At 42.6% G+C, this 19,754-nt stretch overlaps 1 long non-coding RNA gene across 1 annotated transcript in view; it reads right to left on the reverse strand.

The window, feature by feature from the left end:
* The window catches only part of LOC109511937 (uncharacterized), a 204,860-nt gene that overhangs the window by 173,481 nt on the left and 11,625 nt on the right, over positions 1 to 19,754 (reverse strand). Inside the window, exon 3 of the long non-coding RNA XR_002167416.1 lies at positions 8,394 to 8,671. This is a non-coding gene — a long non-coding RNA (uncharacterized LOC109511937). The remainder of the gene's footprint in view (positions 1 to 8,393; positions 8,672 to 19,754) is intronic.

Genomic DNA, 19,754 nt, shown 5'->3' on the forward strand with positions numbered 1-19,754 from the left:
AAATTGTGTCTCGAGAGGGTGGGGGGGGGGGGGGGGGGGGGGGTTGTTGGGCATCCAGCGCAGAGTAAACAAGCAGTGGGTGCCTAGTCACCCAGTCCCTCTCCCACCTAAACCCCCCCACCCCATCACACCAACAATTTGCTTGGCCGTGACCTGCGTAAATGAAGCCATTAGCCCCGGTGTGACTGCGTGTCACCTACGGCGCTGACAATTTGGCATCTGGGCTCCCAGGTGTCTCGGGTTTTAAAAAATTAAATAAATAAATCACAAACCATTCATGAATGACCCCCCCATGAAGATTAAATCAGATTTAGTAGCGCAATGATATACTGTTTACCAGAGGTGTTTAAACTCATATTATATTACATTATATATTCTGGCATAACGCATCATTTTATGTGGCACACTTATTGCTGTTCAAAGTTGGATTTTCTCTGCTTTAAGACGTCTGTGAAAAGTGGATTTCATCATCCAAGCGTTTAATTTGTGTGTTCAACGCGTTAGTCGTGTCAATCTTATGTTTCCATCTTAGGTTAGCTTAGCAGTTAGCATGGCTTCTCCCTCCCGAAGAACGATACTTGTCAGAAATGTAACTGATTCGCTCCCACGGAGGCGATGATTACAGACTTTGGAACAATTCCGCGAAATGTTTCGCCGCGTCAGTAGGAGCCAGTCAAACCTCGTTTCAAGGTAGCTGGTGCTGCATAAGTGACGGTGAGTTTTGCCTCAACCTCTGACGTGACGTGAGGAACGCAGTCGGCCGTTGATTCTCAGTTTTGCTCTTCAATGCGTTTGAATGAGATCATATCACGTATCATTATACAAAAAAAAAATACTCCGGTGTATTTCTAAAAAGTAGCAGTAAAAAGATCTGTGCAACATTTGTGGTCCTCAAGGTTACAGTGTGCGCACGGACCTTGTGCATCGTTTGTGGTGCTCCGTTTATTGAAGAGGCAGCGCTGGCAGCATGTTATTTCCTTGTCGTTTGCTCACATGTGGTTCCGCCCCCCACCACCACCACCACCACCACGCTGCCCAGCCACACACCAAGACTTGGGGAGGTTATAAAAGTGGAAGGGGGTGATTAAGAGGCAGGAATAATGGCCTTCACAAAACAAAGAATGTGTTTAACTGCCACAACGGCAACGTCTTAATCTGACTACCGTGCTCAATACCGCAAATCCTCTTCTTTTTGGCTTGATTCTCAAAAATGGTTAAAAAAAAAAAAACATGAGAAGGATGCGCTGTAGCGGCATGATTTATGTACAACGCTGACCTGGGAGGATTTAGGCCGGAGAGGAGTTCGAGCCGTGCTGACCCGCACATCAATTCTGCATTGTTGGACTCGAGTGGATCCTTCTAAATCCGGGATTAGAAAAGTTAAATTTACAAACACCTTCACCTCTCATCGCTCTGACACAAGTGCGAGAGAGGAAACGGTCGGGCGGTCGGTCAGTCAGTCGGAAGAGCTGCCCGTCTTCTAAGCATGCCCAAAACCTCATCACTTTTGGTCACGCCTTCTTTTCGGGCTCTGTGTTTTGGCCTGCTGGCCGCCTGCTGTAACCGCCAGCAATGTGGTTGTGAACCCGGATGAAGCCATGTCTCTACAAGGGAAGTTATTTTTTTAAAATAGAAAATTTTCAACGCTTTTGGGCCTGGACAACCGAAAGCAAATTACATTTTGCGTTTGAAAAGGGCTATTTGAAGAACCTGGGGGGGGCTGTGGGAGGCGGGTAGACACATTCACATTTTTAACATTTTAAGCAATTTATGAGACACCCCACATACGATCAGGGAGAAATGATGTGCTTCTTGCTTTGACAGACTATTTCATGATGTTTGTAAACAAGAGGCGCAAGGATACTTCCAAGCGACAAAAAATGATTGACCACTTACTGTAACTGAAAATGATGACAACAACTCTTTGTGTTTGGAGTTACACTGCCAGATTGTACCCCAAAAGGATGACATATTTTTCCTTGAAAAAAAAATCTCAATGACAGAGCAACACCTGTGGGTAAGGAGGAAAAATTGAGTGGATGTGGCAAATAGTTATACGTACAACGAAGATTTCAAGACTGCCTCTGGGTTGTCATTATCACACATTTTGCTTTCTTGGCTACGAGATATAACTTTTTGGCGACAAAAACGCCTCACTTTGCGCCACTGCCCTTGTTCCTTGCCACCAGTCTGATGCTAGCTAGTGACGCTAATCGCTATTCACACCCACAACTGTTTTTATTTTTGCGCTCAAGCTTCAAACGTCGATGCAGAGGAATGAAGTCAACTTGTCGACTAGTCTACCAATCAGTTCGGTTCAGGTATTTTAAAAGTTCAAATAATTTTTGAAAAAAAAAAAATCAAGCCTTTCTATTACGCTGTGTGCGTGTCAACTGAATGCGCTGAAACCACTCCCCACTCAAATGTCAATCCAATAACACTACCGCAACCTGGAAAAGTGGATGCTATTTTTTCGAACATCTGTCTTGCACCTTCATGTTACTACATGTTTGAGCTGTGAAAACAAATCCACTTAAAGCCTACAATGGAGGGAATATCTTCCACCAGGTCGCTGAGACAATGAGGCACTCTGAAGCTGCCACGCAAGCAGGAAAACCCCCGTCCACATGCTGGCTGTAACTGAGACTTGTTTTTTTTTTTTTTTTTTTTTTTTTATCCCTTGCTCTTGCGCCTTCTCTCCGTGACGTGTGTGCACTCACGGCCAACAACGATGCGCTCTAAAGCGGCCATGCCAGCTTAACCCTGTATCGCCACAAGTGAGTACTATTTAGTTCTCAGCCTTTGCACATGTATACCTTCAAACACATATATAGTACCGTATTGGCCCGAATATAAGACGGTGTTTTTTGCATTGAAATAAGACTGAAAAAGTGGGGGTCGTCTTATATTCGGGATCTAGACATTATACCCATTCACGACGCTAGATGGCGCCAGATACCATTGAAGCGAATGCTGAAATTGACTCCCCAGGCCAAAGCGAACCCCTGTCACGAAGAATAAAAATAAAAATAGCGGTAGCACGAAGAAGAAAAATAAAAAATAGCGGTAAGAAAGAAAAGAGAAGAAAATAATAGAAGAGATAACAGAAAATGGAGAAACGTAGTGACAATCTGGAGAAAAGTGGGTCGAAGATCGGCCAGGTTAACCAGCAGCTGAGGAGAAGTTATGATGTAATTTACATTTCGAAAACCAGAAGCCATTCATTTATGAATGTGATTGCATTTTAGTTTACATATTTAAATGTTCAGATATTGAGATTTGAATGAGGCAAAACAACATGCTTTTTCTCTCAAATATATTGTTATAATCATTTGTTTCAGATGTACTGTAATTATTTTCTGTATAAAAATTAATTTGGTGTTCAAAAAGTCTTTTTTCAAACTTGAGTCTTGAAAAAGAGGGGGGGGGTCGTCTTATAATCAGGGCCGTCTTATATTCGGGCCAATACGGTATTTGGAAACATGTCTGAATTTATTTTATAGGGCATTAAAATATAGACATAGCTGTGTATCTGTGGACCAAAGCAGAGTTTAATATTTACATCTCACAGTGCTGACCACGATCAGGTTAGAAAATGACAGGCCACAGCCACCCTACATGACCACTGACCTGACATGATGGGTGTTGGCCTAGGGAGGGCAGGGGAAGGGCAGGGGCACGCATACAGATGGTCATGGGTCATCGTCTCATTCAGACGATGTGGACCCCTGCACTCCAGCGAGCATCCATACTGCCAGCTTAAGACTTGTCCCTACATGCACCATGTGTAGTCCTTTTAATGAGTAAGCCCATACGTACTTTGCATCCGTTGTGCGCGCATTGTGTGTTTGTCCGTAATTGAGAGGTAAGCAAAAAAAAACAACAAAAAGTTGCCTTTAAAGTAGGCCAATAAAGATCCTGTCTGTAATGTTAAACACCTGCCCATAAAGCCCAGAGGAATGCTAAATGAAAACCAGTTTCAGATCCTGTCTCCTGTCTGGGGTCTCACGTCAAGACAGCAGGATTTGTAATGGCTGTAACCAGGATTATTGAGTTCAAGCAGACCAGCCAGGAAGTACGGAGCGTGGAAAAAAACATCACACAGTGGCCAGTTCTCCTCCCATAACGGACGCTACAATGGCTAGTGGATTATTCCTGCATGTAATTGCACAGAAGAATCAATGTGACAACTTTTAGCATCAAATATGTCACAACCCATCACGGCGGCATTGCTTCAGCGCTGCTTTTACACCCCAATGATCAAAGCGCCTCACTGGGGGGCTGTATAATAGTAGCAGACACGCAAAAAAAAGTCTTCTTTGTTGCAGCGTGAGCTAGACGCGCTATGACAGATGACCACTGCCGCTCTAAACACGCTGATCCTCTGACCCCACAAACGCACATGCACAGTAGCATGCGCACGGGAGGCAGGAAGAGGCTAGCGGCGAGCATGTGACCCCGTAGAATGCAGCCATGATTTGGCACGACCTCATCTCTGGTTTCCATTCCACCGCCAGGCCCTGACGCCCGCTCCCCTTTTGCACCTGTCGAGTGCCAATAGACCCCCCGTCCGCTCTCTGTCACCACAGAGAATATATGGCCCGGCTCCGTCAGTCCCGTCTGCCTAATTAGTCCCTAAATGGCCTCTTGCTCTTCAGGCCTAACTCGTGCGCGGTTTCCTCGCCTCCTCAAGCCCGATATGACTGAGCGAGTAACTAAAAGCTGAGCTGTGATTTCCACTGTCGCGGGCTGACCCATTCACCCGGGGAGATTAGGCGCTGGCGTCTACACGCAAGGCTCGGATAATGAAGCAATCAGTGCGGACGGCCGGGCGGGCAACAGCAGTGTGAGTTATACGCACGCAACCAGAATCATGCAACTTGACCACATACACATGCACACACAAATGTGCCACACCTACAGACGAACACATGCGCGCGTGTGTGTGTGTGTGTGTGTGTGTGTGTGTGTGTGTGTGTGTGTGTGTGTGTGTGTGTGTGTGCTTCATGCATTATTTCACACTGCGGTAATGGATGGAAGCAACAATGTTGACTGGCGCCCATTCACAACTTGCATGTTGGGTACCTACTTGATTCAGTAAAGTCACTTTTGTATGCACCATGTTTCAAATTATTATGCAAATGTTTTTCTTTGATTTTGGTAAACAGTCAATGCCAGTGGCACACAGAATAGTTTTTAAGTCATCAACGGTTGGAGAATATTTTTTTTTTCTTTTAAACAAACTTCCTAGTGATAGTATTTTTTCAAAAAATAAAAACTGAGTTTTTGTTTTTACTTTGTGGGGGAAATCACTGTTATCATTGGGAAGTTTGTTTAAAACATTCAAATTATTCTACATTTGTTGACTTAAAACGTATACTTACATGTACCATGTGGTGTTCAAATAGCCTTTGTTTAGAAAGGTTACAAGTTCAAACTTCCCACTAATAGAACAAAAGCTCGTTAGCGACGGTGCTTTGTATTGTGTGTTAGCATCAAGCTAGCAGTAGGCAAGGTTGTGTAGTTAGCTAGATAGCTATCTGGCTAGCTATCGAGCTAGCCAGATAACTAGATAGATAATGCTGTATTTTCAATGCAGTCTTACGAGGCGCAAATTAGCCCCTTGGCATTAGCCGTGTGAGCCAGCAATATGACGGCACCAGTGTGAAAGTGGGAGCCATGCCTCTGTAAGGCCATAAATAATAATTATGAGCAGTTAAATATGACCTCTCCAGTGAGGCCCAAGTGCTGCAGAACAGCAGGTGCTGAGGTTCCTCCAAAGTTCTTTCCATTTTGGGCTTATGGGATCCACTGGAGGCAACTGTTTTATTTACTCTAAAGAGGCTGTTAAAACTTTTGAGTATAGGTTTCATTCAGAGGTGCATGTCTATTTATATATGGCCTTCTATTATTTGAGGCAGCTGATGCAATTAAGACAACCCTTTGTACCACAAAACTGAAATTGCTCAGAAATGAATTAAGAAATGAATTAGGTTTAACACGGACAATTAACCACCCTGTCAAGAATGAACGCTTATCACTTGTATTGTGTATGTTTGACATGAAATACAGTTGGCAATGAGGGTATCATATTTGCCAGGAAAATTAGCCAGTTCTGCCATTTCACTTTTAACCTGTTGCGTCACTGTCAGGTCGATATATTTTATGGAGTATGGCCAACGAATGATTTATTTCAATCTCCAAAAATGGGTTTAATCATGAAAAATACAATGCAAATTCCATTTACGAATTATTTTATTTAATAAAGAAATAAAGCCAGTATCAAGAAATAAGGCCTGCATAAGAAGTTGTATCCCAATTTTTATTTTACATTTTTAAACCCATTAAAAAAAAACAAAAACCTCCTGTTGTGTTTGTTTGTGAGCAGCAATGTTCATCACTAAATAACACTATTTTATGTACTTTTACTTTACTTACTTTTTTAAACAAAAACGGGAAAATGATGAATAATTTAAACTTATCCCCCCAAAAAAAACTAAATTTATAACTGTTTATATGTTTTTAAGTGGTCAATTTGACCTGAAACATAACAGGAAGTTTGAAATGGGTCAATTTGAACCAGAGCATAACAGCATGGTTAAGCGGTCGCACAGCATAGGAGGATAGATATGCAAATTTGCAGAAAACGGGATGACATCATAGCAATTTGATTGGACGATCTGTGTTTTGACAATTTCATTACAGCATGACTGGATTCTCTTGTGGGCTCAATATTACATAACCATAACCACGCGGACTTGGACTGAGAAATACAATAAAAGCAACCCCATGTGCATCTTTAAAAAAATAAATAAATAATAATTGTATGTAAATAAATGTTTGAAAATAAACAGTTCCAAAACATTAAACGAGACTGTATTCTACTTCAAAGTTAAATACAATTGAACTATATTTGACAAAGTACTGTATTGGATTTTTAAAAAAACTGTTACAATCGCAATAGTATTGAACATTTCATTCAGTGATTCTTTCACATCCCTCCAAAAGGAGCTCACAGTACGTCAGCAGAAATTGCAAGTGAATGATCAGAGGTTGTCAAAAAATAAAAAGAATGAACTGAGGGCAGAACGGTAATTAAAACTTTTTTTTTCATTTTCATTACAGTTCCCGTCCTAACTGGCGAACACGCTCCATTGGAGGACTGTGTGCAACATAGGCAGTGACAATGACCCAAAAATGTAACAATGTTAAAGTTTTCTTTTTAGTTTAAAATGGCTTACCTTAACCAGATTCACGTGTTGCATTGTAGCCAAAAGGTTCAATACTGGCGGATCAATACTGCTTCTGGTGCTGTAAATCCTTGTTGTGGAAAGCAAACGCTAGTTGCCAAGATGAATTTCTTCTACTTTGTCTTCTAAATGGAAGACAAAGAAAAGGAACTTAGGCCGGAAGTACGGAAGTCAGAAGAATTGCAGAGTCATTGCAGAGAGAGGATTTGCTTTTCACTTTGAATTTTACAAGTTACATTTATTGAGTGTAACAAGTGTTTAGATGGGTGGGACGTGGTGGGGTTAGCTTAACGTAAATTTAGAAAAAAAAATTCTAAACTTTGCGTAAATTCACATATCATGGGGATCATGGAACGTATCACAAGTGAGAGGACACTGTATGTTGAAGTGATACGTCTCGACTGAGACACTAACATCTTTGGACGTTGGGGCAGAAGCTCAGTTTAGCCTGGGTTGTTAGTGGAAGTTATGGAGGGTCTTAGCCACATTTGTATGTAACTTTTTGCATTTTTTGCTAAATCAAATAAACGGTAAACTGTGGATTAATTTTCAAGTTACCAAAGCATTCCAAAACTGTAACATACTGTACATTCTCCACCATTTTGTAGCCTGACATGATTCTTGAGCCTTCCATATTTTCTAATGCATATTTTCGAGCGAGTAGTGTAAGTGAAGGCACTGCGTGCCTCGCAGGCTGCAGACAGCCTAACGTGAGAGTGCAGACATCACGTGACTGCAGCACTTTCTGTCTGGGTGCACGTCAGGGTCTGACTGTCTCTTCCTCCCCGGTGAGGAAGAGGAGGCACAAGCACACGGCTGGCGAATGAAAAGACGCCATCCACATGCATGGCGAGACGCACGTCAGACTGTCATGCAACTCGGATGCTCTGAGGACCAGACGGAGGAGAATGTTCAAACAAAACGCGCGCGCGGATCATTCATCAGTATCCCTCCTCCTCATCCTCCTCCTCCACTCACAATCAAAACAAGGATGCTCTCCCTCATCAATGCGAAAGACAAAATCGTTATCCCCCACGCGGGTTCCCGTCACGACTGACATGAGATGCGCAAACTGTCTCATATGGGAAGTTGCATGAATGGATCGGAAAAAGAAGAAAAGAAAGCATCCAGTCAGCGACTCACTCAGCCTCCAGCGCACGCGTCCGTCCGGCTGCTCCACTCAGCGTCATCCTTCATCCGCCATCCAAAACAACAACAACAATCCAGAGCTGGACATCCGACACTTGCCATCCTGTGACTGTTTTTTTTTTTTTTTTTTTTTTACTTTTTAAGTCGCGTTGATGTCACTTCCTGTGAGGATGGTGCCCGGGGATGTCATGGGAAGCTGGCATCCGGAGGTCAAAAGTTCACGGCAGAGGAAGGAGAGGGATGTGGCGAAGAGGAGAAGAGATTATAAAACCCTGAAAATGAAAGAAAAGGATCATCGGGCTGGTTCCAACTGTGCACTATACGTTTTATATAACACTCGCATTCACATCATCCCAACTCCCACCCCCATTCCACCTCCGTCATGCGCCTGCGACTTGCAATTCCTGGTCATGATTATTCACTTGTGGATAGCGGAAGCATCACTTTGAACATATTTGACTGACGCTCGGTGCAGTGGTGATGCTCAAATCACCTTTGTCCATTAAATTGAATGGATTAACTTGTTCCAGCCCCCCCTACCCAAAAAAAACCCCCAAAACAAAACAAAAAAATGCACTTTTTAAGATCATACTCTATAAAAACATGAAGGAATGTAATATCTGAAGTTTTTACAGAAGATCAGGAATATATGCCTGTGATTATTTTTATATTGTCCGCCTACATGTGTTGCTCCACTGTTTGTGTTCAAATATCAGTTGCTTCAAGGCTTAGAGCGCTGCAGCAACATGCCATTCTTTAGCATTGCTGTTAGCATTAAGCTAAATGGACTTACTACCTAAGGCTAATCTATGTGGTTGCTTCAAAAAAACACAAGAGGGACAGTAAACAGCTTGTAAAGATTCGAATTTGTGACAACTTTACGCTTGTATCATTCCAACTTTTTCGTTGGAAAAAAATATGAATTTGTTCAATCAAATCAATCAATCCGATTTTATTTGGATAATGCTTTTCGTACATAAAATGTGACACAAACTGCTTTACAGTAAAAAAAAAAAAAAAAAAAAAGGGGGCCCCCTCTCACCCAAAAAGTTCAAGAACCCCTAATCGAGAGAGGCGCATGAATCTTGATGCTAAGTACTCTAAGCTTGAAATCAAACAAATAATGGGAAAAAAAATAAATAAAACAACGACGTTGGTTATTGGTGGATTGTTAGCATGTCTTTCAATATTTAAAGCAAAGCAGCGTATAAAAGAGTCCGAAAATGTACAGCTATGGACAACGGCAGAGTTTATTATACTTCATTCACTGGACTCTTGAACAGTGTCAAGAAATGTTCATTTGTGTAAAAAAAATAAATAAATAAATACATTTAAATAAGAATACAGTCGCAATGAGTATGGAGACGAACTCTTAACTCCTTACCCTGAGCTGGCCACGTCATAAACAGCCAACCTGACTGAATATTTTACCTCAGCGTCATCAATACATTCTGGAACACATGAAGCCATCTCTGATTAAAATTTGCTGTTGTCATTGGATCATTTCCCACATCACCGAGATTGGGAATCACTGGTGTCCCTAATCAAGTGTCTCAGTGACTCTTGATGGAAAGTGTTCCCTCTCACTGGCTTCTGCTCTTTTACCTTTGAACCCACCCCCATCAGTTCACGAGGTTTCCTCTCGCATCCCGCTCAGAACTCGGTGATAGATGACCATCAGCATGCCACTAGCGCACACAATATTTCAATTTCCTGCATCGAAGAAGGAATTCGAAAGGTTGCGAAAAGTTCATCAGCACAGTGTGCCGTCTCCCGCTCGCTCTCACGACAAGGCCCGGCAATTTACTGAAGAGCGCCAAACCAAAACATCGGGTTGAAGAACATTCCAGAAAGACGGGTCCACCATGTGTCGGGTCGGACCCCCGCTGCCTGATGGACGGCAGGATTTTGACACAAGGGAGGACGAGTTCAGTGTGAAAAACCTTTGCAGTCGCTTATACATATATGTATATAAAGACCATCACTTGTAGCATTTTGCAAATATTTTTAAATCTTTTAAAACATGAAGTCAACCCCAAAGTATGTCTAAACACGGCATTCATATTGTGTTTGTGGAATATGAGTTAAGCAGCAAATTCAATTTGTTTTCAACCATCTCAGCGGGCGGCCATCTTGTCACTTGCTGTCGACTGAAAATGACATCACGGTCGCTCAGGGCTCAGGTAATAACCAATCATGGTTGAGCAAAATAAACAACAAAAAAAAAAAAAAACCTGTCATTTGTCTCTATGTTGATCAGTTAATAATTAAATGTGTTTCAATGTATCCTGGAGAGGCAGGCACAAGAAGAGGCTCCGGTCACATGGTGATATTTGTTTGAATACAGTTTTGTGTATGCAGTATACAAGAAATACATATTTTCTGGGGGGGAGGGGGGGTTCATTTTGTAAACATATTCCCTGTGTTTGTGTACAGACTGATGTAACTCCTCAAGTCTAATGGTGACTCTAAATTGTTTACACAGCATTGTATTGCTTTTTTTCTCTCTCCATTTATGCACCCTCCCCACACCCCTGCATCCATGAAACCTAGAGACACCCCTGATGAGTCGAATTTGTGTTATGCAAGCGTGAGCAAGGCTTGCAGAAAGGAACCAATGGTGTGTCTACTCAGGATATGACATTCTGCGTGTGTGTATGTGGGGATGTGTGTGTCATGTAGTAGTTTCTGATTGGTTGTCTCTCTGCTTTAAAGGCCTGCTAGTGGTGGGCTGAGCGAGATGGGTTGCAGCATTTGAGGTAAGGCTGCGAGGCACGCAGTGCGACCTAGTGGATGGAAAGGGAGCTTGGGGCCTATGTGTGCGGGCATGTGTGGATATGTGTGTGCTGAGGGTGTGTGTAGGGTGCAGGGGCGTCAGATCACACGCATACGGTATATAAAATATACACAAACATTGTGTCTTAATCTTCAACCCAGCCGCTGGGGGGCAGTGCCCTCCCCTGGGGGTGCACTGTACCCCAGTGCCGGTCCCAAGCCCGGAGAAATGGGGAGGGTTGCGTCAGGAATGGCATCCGGCGTAAAACTTTTGCCAAGACGACCATGCGAGTTGGTAGGACGGTTTACAGGGGCGGATGGAAATTACTGACTCGCTGTGGCGACCCCTGAATAGGGACGTGCCGAAAGGTGAAGAAGAAGAAGAAGATTGTGTCTTAATCTTCACAAGCACATTCAATGTCTCAAACTAAAAGTCACTCAAACTAATTTATCTCAGCAAACAAACACACACACACACACACACACACACACACACACACACACACACACACACACACACACACGATACAAATGGGCGTTTGCGCCGTTGCAGGAGTGAACACAGCTCACTTGATTCCCAGCCAATCAAAGCAGCTCCTCTAATTCCCTTTAAAACTACAGTACATGTGAGGTGCGCAGTCTAAACAGCCTAACAGACTCTCTCATTGGAGTCCATGCAGCAGATCGGCGCACGCAAAGTATGTTTGTAAGGAAGTGCAAGACGATCTTGACTTGCAGATCATGTAGAGTTGACAGCTATAAAGTAGGCATTTGGAGACTGTTTCCAAATGCGATCATGTGTCGATGTGTGACAACAGATCCCGAAGTGTTATTTGTAGAGGTATGTTTATCACTGTTGGACATTTTCCCAGAAAAACATCTGAGGTGGGGATGCAATAATCGTCAGGCGAATAAATCCTAAAAAAATTTGGTAATGACAGCCCAATGTCCACCGTCCAGCATATTACAGAGTGCTCCCTATCATCCAAACTCTGGATTGCTTTTCCGCACTAGGGTCGCTGGTGTGCAGGAGCGTATCCCAGCTGACCCTGAACTGGCCGCCAGCCAATCGCACACACCACTGTATGTAACAATCAGTGTAATATGATGAAGTGAATACCTGGCTTCTGAGGAATCCAGAATTTGACAACCCAGCATTCAATGGTGCAGGTGTTCCTTTTATTGTTGCCCATTTTGTATCACTTTTTGGGTGATGGTCATCTGCTTGATGGAGAAAAAAAAGCATCACAACCCCCCTCTCCCCCATCAAAATAAAGAAATAAATTCAGAATACCCTGCCCTTCCAGATGTATATCGCAGAGGAGATTGCAAGTACTTAAGAGCTGATAAAGAGGCGGAGGGTTTTTTTTGGGGGGGGGGCATTAAATTTTGGGAGATGGTGCAGGTTTTAGCCGAGGCCCATCAGCTCAGCAAGGGCAGCAGCCCATTTTGCCTTGAAGGGGATTAATAATGAATTAAGGCGTGCGCGCACACACACACACACACACACACACACACACACACACACACACACACACACACGTCCCCCCCCCCAAAAAGAAAAATATTCATGCATGCTAATGCATCCATTATTTATAGTGTGAGTAGAGGCAAGCCATAGCGTTGGCCTCATGCAAGTGGGGGAAGGTGTGAGGGGTCGATCGAGGCCTCTGCGAGCGCTGGGGCAGTTGGGGCAGTATGTTGGTGGGGGTCGAGGGGCCGGTATTGGGGTGCGGAGGTGGTGGTGGTTGGGGGTGGGGGGGTTTCTCTGCCAGACAGGCAGCTCATGCATCAGGAGAGGGCCGCCAAGTGTGGTAGGGGGAGGGGCGGATTAAACAAATAAATACATGATAAGAAATAATCATGGCGGGGAGCAGAGTGAAGACAAAGAGCCTAAAAGGGGGAATGCCGGATGGGAGGTGGGGCTCACTAAGTCAGGATTCACTGTCTGGACTCGCCCCTTTTTGGCCAAAAAGACAGAACTTTTAGAGATATGACTTGTTGTGGTAAAGGGGTGACTCCATCTAATCTATTGTAGTAAGCTGTAGACTGGCCCGAAGATGGTCAGATGGTAGTTTTGACATTTATGAGATGAAAGAGATTGCTTCATGATGTTATTTTTGACTAAAAACAAGAATACTGGTCGTTCTGCAAGTTTGTTTGTTTGTTTTACATGGCGACTGTTGTCAGTTTCATGATGAAAATCAACAGTGGAGGGCTGCAGTCATGGTATGTTTCTGTTTATAATGCTTTAAAATACCACTTCTGCATCGAACACAAACGGTTGATGCCAAAATGGTTCTTTTCATGGCCAATATGGTTCATCTTAGTTTGTTGAATTGGAGAGTGACAGTAGAGGACTGGAAGTGTGGCAGAATCGATTATAGATCAAGATTTTTTTTACATTTGGCAAAAATTGCCCAAAATGACTCATACATCCAGAAATATACTTTCTTAAGCAGTGCTCGACACATTTTTTCTTCAACTCAATTAACACTGCGAGGATCAAGTCTATATTCCTGTGAGTTATCTGTTATATCGTCTGTCTTCATCTGTTGCGCCACCATTTGCTTTCAAATATCTATTACTTCAAGGTTTATAATAACATTGCAACACCAGGGCTATTCGTTAGCTGGTCCATGGCATTTTGCATCTTTTTTTAAGCATGTATAAGACATCGCAGAATAGCACAATTAAAAGCCGCAAAAAAAAGACTATTATGACTCAGTCCCTGTTCAGTTGTCATATTTTCTCAAAATATTGATCAACATGACCTATTTAACCACCAAAAATGGAATTTAACTAAAACTTTGGCCAAGGTTCAGTGCGTCAAATTTTCCAGTCACACATGGCCTCGTATGACTGGCATATACAGTAACAGTTTGTCTTTCCTTAAATCGTTTCCATGTTAAATGCATTCTTAAAAAAATGATAACTCCACAGCTTCAAGAGACAAATGTCACATGCAGAGATGAGGGGTCGGAGGAAGTGGCGTGTTCTTTTCATGTGCACAGCATGCCAGGTATGCGACGGGCCAGGCAGCACTGAGGCGTGTCGGCTGATAAGATAAAGAGGTGGCACAAGCCAGATGACTTTCCCAGCCGACTGATCCCCATATTAGCATAGATACACAGTCATCAACATGATGCCTCATCTCCATAGATATGATTGGGGGGCCATGCCACCACCACATCAGGGCTTGTCAAACGGGGGTCTCCGCACCCCTGGTGGTCCGCCAGTTGGAGCAATGGGGGTCGGCAAAATAATGACATACATATGAGGAGCGGCGTGCCAATAAAACAAACATGATGAAAAAAAAAATGTTCGCTGATTTCTCTCTACATGAGTTTTTGGGCCAATTAAAATCTGTGTAGTGATCGAGGCGTATTGCCGAATTCTGAAATCCGTGAATGAAAAAAAAGATTGGGCAAAGGGGTTCGAATAAAAGGTTTATTTCAACAGGGATGGAGTCCTATGTTCTTAATGACAAAAGCTATATTTTGATGAAAATATAAAGTGAGATATTTAAAAGTATTTCAGATATGAGCTGTTGTTCGTGTGATTTCTAATTTATTTTTGTGCACTGACTTGCCATTAAAAGTTTGAGATTCTAGCGCTGGAATATGGCAGTGAACTCAACACATTTCATAACAAGCAGCAATTTGGCTGATGGTGCAAAAAGGGCTTCAAATCACTCCTGGTTGAAGCATACTGTCAATCTATTCATGAAACAAAGAGAATTACACGTTGCTAAATGTTAAACAGCCAAATAGCTTTGCCTTACTAAAGTCCAATTAGCTTAATGCTAACAAATGATTAAAAAAAAAAAAACGACCAAAAAAAAAAAAACACTGGGGATAATTCTCTGCCATCAAGGATTTGATGTCCAGGTTACATTTAACCCTTTCATGCACCCTGTAACCTGATAACATGACAAGCTGTCCATTGTAGTAACCGCTGTCCCTGAAAGGGTTAAAGGCAGCAGGGTGCCTGTCTATAGAGAGCAATGCATGGACAGGACAAGTGTGATATGAATAAAAATAACCTTTTTTTTGGCCTTAAAAATATCATTGAATTGTTGTAAAAATCTTCATTGCGGGCATTCTAATTGGATCATGCCGGGGCCACTCAGGCGCCATTGTTTGCTCCTCTTGCTCCTCGCGTGCATGAATCCACATCTGTGGGAGTTGTGGCCAATATCTGGGCAAAGAGATTATCAGTGTGGCTTTGCAAAAAAACAGTTTGACTGGGATTTCCCGCCCATTTCAAAGTGCCGCCCCGGTATCTAGCGCTGGAATATGGCAGTGAACTCAACACATTTCATAACAAGCAGCAATTTGGCTGATGGTGCAAAAAGGGCTTCAAATCACTCCTGGTTGAAGCATACTGTCAATCTATTCATGAAACAAAGAGAATTACACGTTGCTAAATGTTAAACAGCCAAATAGCTTTGCCTTACTAAAGTCCAATTAGCTTAATGCTAACAAATGATTAAAAAAAAAAAAACGACCAAAAAAAAAAAAACACTGGGGATAATTCTCTGCCATCAAGGATTTGATGTCCAGGTTACATTTAACCCTTTCATGCACCCTGTAACCTGATAACATGACAAGCTGTCCATTGTAGTAACCGCTGTCCCTGAAAGGGTTAAAGGCAGCAGGGTGCCTGTCTATAGAGAGCAATGCATGGACAGGACAAGTGTGATATGAATAAAAATAACCTTTTTTTTGGCCTTAAAAATATCATTGAATTGTTGTAAAAATCTTCATTGCGGGCATTCTAATTGGATCATGCCGGGGCCACTCAGGCGCCATTGTTTGCTCCTCTTGCTCCTCGCGTGCATGAATCCACATCTGTGGGAGTTGTGGCCAATATCTGGGCAAAGAGATTATCAGTGTGGCTTTGCAAAAAAACAGTTTGACTGGGATTTCCCGCCCATTTCAAAGTGCCGCCCCGGTATTATACCAGCGACTTGCCCCAGAAGTAAATCCCCTAATATGATGGAACTATGAGCGGATCACATCATGTTACATGAGCTGCTGTGCTGCAGGTAATAGTCAGCCACCCCCCAATTAGAACGTTTGCCAACAAGAAGCACCACAGGCGAGACCACCCCGAAGTCAACGGTGAACTAAGCGTTTTTGCATTGTGCAAACATTGCAACCCCCAGAAAATACAACTAAAGGCACCTTGGTGTTTGCTTGCTTGTTTTTTTTAACAATCTCAAGTCAACCGCAAACAAGACAAGCCATAAAGATCGGAATGATGTCAAAACACCGCCACATGAGTCACTATTTGATGTGCCACACATTGATTTTTTATTTGTCATTTTATGACAAATAAAGCAGCTTAATTACACATGCGACCACCACAATAAAAGCGCCAACATTAACAAGCAGCTTGTTAACAAACAGGACCTGCTTTGAAAGCATATTTTTTTTAAACGCTTTCACTCAGCACTTGTCTTTTGTGGCCCATTAGCAACATTTAGAGCAATCACCCCCGTAAAAAACGAACAGGGTGAACAAAAAAGCACTCTAATTAGGACACCGTTTTATTGTAATCCTGTACAAAATATGGAACTAAAAAAAAACATATTTTAAACACATGTAACACATTCAATAATCATCCCTGAGTGGTTGTTCCCAATCTCTTACTCGCAACAAATGTGAAACTATCATAGAATATCACTGAGGAGACTAAACTTGAAAAAAAAAAAAAAAAAACGAGAGTGTCTCTCTTGCACAGTTCTCCACATGTGAGCTGCTTACTTGTCAATTTAGGTTTACTGTAAGTCCGACGTATAAAAGAGAATCAAACATTGTACATTTAGACACCAAAATGTTCAACTAAACCATATAATTCCAACCAAAGTCTGTTAGCTTAATGCTAACATATTGTGTAAAACGCCACAAATGGGCTAACATAGATGTTACGTTCATATAGATTTACTGCTACTTAAATGTGGAGAAGCAAAACATTCAAAAAGAACACACGACAGTACTTGCAAGCGTCTATTTTTGCTGTTCTGTGGGAACAACAGATATTACTGGAGCCTCTTCTCTGCCTCTTCCACTACTTGCTGTTATCTTCTTGGCTAATTTTGTCTTGGTAATTCTGTTGCGATGTATTAGTTAATTTTGTTTTGTTAATCTACTGCTTTTCTAAAAAATTAAGAACAGGATTTTTAAATCATAGTTGTTTATCTTCTTCTCTGATGCTGTATATCTTCTACTAGAGCTCAGTGTAGCCAGCACACTGTGGCACAACGTGATACGACACTAAAGGCACCAAAAAAAAATTTCAGACAATTCTACAAGAACTCTTCCATACATGTTCTGTACCACTCGGTGCACTTTACTCTCGTTAAAAAGTTTTGTGGGCCCATTACAATCCTCATTATATTCCTTTCTAAAAAAGAATAGAAAACATTTTTTTACCCACATCAAACATTGTCTTGTCTGTATTTCTTATTAATTTAATGATCGAGTTGTTTATTTAAAAAAAAAAAAAAAAACACGAGAATGAGAGCGTACATTGAGGAAAGTTATTTAAGGCTATCACCACCTACTGGCCCGGCATGTACATTACAACATTTTCATTCGTTTTTCCCAGGTTGGTGAGATCAAAGATTGTTTTGACAATGTATCCGTCCAGCCATCCATCCATCCTTTCATTTTCATTTTCACCGTTTATCCTAAAGAGGGTTGCGGGGAGTTGCTGCAGCCTATCCCAGCTGACTTCAGGCGGAAGGCGGACTACACCCTGAACTGGTCGCCAGTCAGTCACAGGGCACGTATAGAGACAAACAACCAGTCACATGCACAATGTCACTGAATGAGAACCAATGCCACGCTGCCCTCACCCAAGTCCGGCCAGTGTACCACAACACCATGAGTGACTTTGACAATGGATAAACAACTAAATGTTTGTGCAAGGTAGTTGTCATGTAAGAGGATCCCAAGACAAAACTGGGCCATATATTGGGAGTTGCATCCCACAGCTGCGCGAGTGCAGCAGGAAAAGAATCTCCATTCCATCTTCCTGACCTGCCCTGGTTCGTCCAAAGAGGAAACTTTATCCCCTCGACTATGAGTCAACTCTCAACCTCTTCACGAAGCACCTTTGCTTGTGTTTCAAAGGCTTCCTGGTTTTCCATTACTGGCCAAACACGGCGCAGCTGTACACAAAGTGGTCACTCTCGCCGTGAGTCGATGCCGGCTGAGGGAGATCAAGCACCCCCCTGGCAAAGGCAAACATGCACTTAAAAGTGGGGTGAACCCTCTGGATGCCACAAGTGTTATTGCTCACCACAAAAGAAAGAATGGCGGCACGCGTGTATCACACAAAAGTGAGACCGTTCGTAGGCCTGACGGTCAAAAGCCAGGAGGCCTCTTGGAAGGCTGCTTAGGGCAGGCAGGGTGTCCATTTGCCGCCCGTCGTCCATTCTTTAGCGGCCCACGAACATGTGACATTGATACCTTGATTTACAAGTCACCCAAATTTTAGGAGGGAGGACCTGTCGCTCGGTCATGTTTTTATGCTTTGCGTTATCAGCATATATTTGAAACGCGAATGAGTTTCAGGCACGCAACTGCAAACATACAACATAGGCAGTTTGGCAGAACTACTGCAAAATGGTCTTCAAAAAACAGACCCTGTATCCTTCAAGTCTTGATTAAAAGGAAAAAAAAAACGTTAACTGACAAGGCGCTAACTTTGTCATTAAAAAAAAAAAAGGTGCTAACTTCAGACTAACACACAAAACACAACACACAGGTTTAGCAAAACAAGCATCAATATTGCTGTGCAAACCTGCTACTTGAACAAAAATGGTACAGCAACACATGCAGACAGCATCTAATAAGCACAGCCATTTATTCTTTCTGCTCTGTGATATTACTGCAGCTTCGTTGCCATGTTTTATGGGTTTCATGACCAAATCTACATTATGTATGTATGTATGCATGTACACTACTGCTCCCTAGTGTATAATGTGCACACAGCAGAAGGAGCAGCATAATGTGGATTAAATTGAAGCATGACCTCATGATGCATTAACTGTTTTTTTACCTTCTATTTAATTCTTTTTACAGCATGTTTTCATACAACATAATACTGTCAAGTGCTATTTTTTCTTAAGAAAGTCAAATTGGCTCTAGCAATCATTTCTGTGGGCGGCCCTCGGCAGAACATGTTTGCACACCTCGACTCGCATCGGAGCGGCTAAATATTTCATTTCATTCTTTAAGACGAGCATATGGACGTCATAGCAGTGGTCACTCTTGGGCGATGCAAAGGAAAATCCACAAGACACCCCCCTCGAGGCAATCCCATCAAGCTGCATTGACTGGGGGCCTGTGTTAAGCAAATAACCAAAGAAATTGTTACCTAGTGAATCCATTACCTCTTCACCGCAGCCCATTGTCTTTGGGGTTACCTTTTAAAAGGCACGCGCTTTGCCTTGGAATGAGCTAACTTAATTACAATGGCAAATGGCAGCTCTCCTTAACATGTCAATGGTGCTTGGCCCGCATGCATAATTCTGCGGCGTTATTGTGGCGGCCGCTGCGATTTTCA

The sequence above is a fragment of the Hippocampus comes genome, unplaced genomic scaffold (genome assembly GCF_001891065.2).
Source record: "Hippocampus comes isolate QL1 unplaced genomic scaffold, H_comes_QL1_v1.1 scaffold381, whole genome shotgun sequence".
In the NCBI taxonomy this organism is placed as follows: Eukaryota; Metazoa; Chordata; class Actinopteri; order Syngnathiformes; family Syngnathidae; genus Hippocampus; species Hippocampus comes.